Below are 1,518 nucleotides of genomic sequence, written 5' to 3'. Positions count from 1 at the left end.
CCCCCCAGCTTTACTGGGGGGAAAAAAGCCAATAATGGTGAAAGTTTGGCGCTGGGGGGGGTGGTAAATAAAGAGTTGACAGCTGGAAGCCTCAGAGTCAGTCGGTGTCATGGCCAGGGGAGGCTGTACCCCCCCAGCAGGTGACAGCATGGGGTAGGTTGTGTCACCCCATCACAGCAGTCTCAGCGTCTCACCCCCAAACACCAGGAGACCCCCAAACCCGGGGTAACAGTGTGGGGGGTGGCCCCTTCCCCAAAAACACCCACAAGTCGCTCGGCAGCTCCGAAATCTCCGAGGTCTTTAATGCTGCGACAGCGGCCCCTCCGATCCCGCCTCTCCCCTCCCCGTTTCTCCGCCTTCTACCCCAAAACCACCCCCCCACACAGGGGCCGGGTGGGGGGAGGAGTGGCGACGGGTCCCAGCAGGCGGCAGCGGCGGCAGTTTGCCGGCCGGCGTCAAGTCCTGGTTGCCGGCGGGGCAGAAGCGGCGGCCCTGGGCGCGCGATCGGTATTTATAGATATAAAAGGGGCGGGGCCAGCGCCTCCCCCGCCCTTAAATAAGTATATACAGGGGCGAGTCCGGGCGCGGGCGCTATTTCACCAGGGGCCGGGTTTTGTCGTCGTCGCTGCACTGATGCGCCTTGTACTTTTTCACCTCCGCCATGTACTTGGCCCAGGCGTCGCCTTTACTCGTCAACACCTGCAAGGAAACAAGGGGAAAACAAGGTCGGTGAGCGCGGCACCCCCCGGCAGCACCGCATGTCCCCCCAGGAGCCGTCGGGAGTCCGGGGACACCCACCTCCTCGTCCGTCTTTTGCTTCTTGGCCACCACTCCCGTCTTCAGGGCCAGCTTGTTCCCCCCTCGCCGCCTGCCCACCTGGGGGAAGGGACAGAACTGCCACCGTTACGCGCGCCGCGGGGACCGCGCCGCCCCCTGCACAACGGAACAGGAGGGACGTCCGTCAGACCCCAGCCGGCAGCCGTCCGTCCGTCCGCGGCGGGCAGCACCGCGGGGACCCTGCTCCTGCCGTCCCCTAGGGCAGGGGTGACGTCCCCCGGGGAACAGTGGTGTTGGAGCAGCTGAAGCCGCCCCCATTCCCCAGGAATGGAGGATTTTGGTGCAGTTTGATGTGGTTCAAGAAGAGACAAGAAAAACCCAAAACCAAAAGGCAGCACGACAGGAAGCCCCGAACAGCACTGAGGTGCCCCCAGGACCGCTCCAGAAAGCAGCGGCGTGGCCCCCCCGGGACGTGCCCCCCCAGCTCGGCGACCACAGGTGCCCGCGGAGCTCCAGGGCCCGGGCCCCGGGGCCGCCAGCCCCGCTGAGGGCCCCGGTCCCAGTCCCGGCCCCGCTCCCAGGAGGTGCCGCTGGCAAACCCGGGGCCTGCACTCGCGCCCGGGGAAGCTCTCCCGCGGCAGGCCGCCGCTGCCAGGAAGAAGCGGCCGCCACCCCCGGAGCCAGCCCGAGGGCCCTGGTACCCCCGCGAAACCCTCAGCCGGGGATGCCGCGGCGGGCGGG

At 67.5% G+C, this 1,518-nt stretch overlaps 1 protein-coding gene across 1 annotated transcript in view; it reads left to right on the top strand.

Annotated features, from left to right (window-relative positions):
- Nucleotides 1-1,518, top strand: part of BEST2 (bestrophin 2) — a 10,679-nt gene that overhangs the window by 1,828 nt on the left and 7,333 nt on the right. The window lies entirely within an intron of this gene.

The sequence above is a fragment of the Haliaeetus leucocephalus genome, unplaced genomic scaffold (assembly GCF_000737465.1).
Source record: "Haliaeetus leucocephalus isolate CR32 unplaced genomic scaffold, Haliaeetus_leucocephalus-4.0 Scaffold274, whole genome shotgun sequence".
Lineage (NCBI taxonomy): Eukaryota > Metazoa > Chordata > Aves > Accipitriformes > Accipitridae > Haliaeetus > Haliaeetus leucocephalus.
The sequence above is the reverse complement of the archived record's forward strand: the minus strand, read 5'-3'. Positions and strand labels throughout refer to the sequence as shown.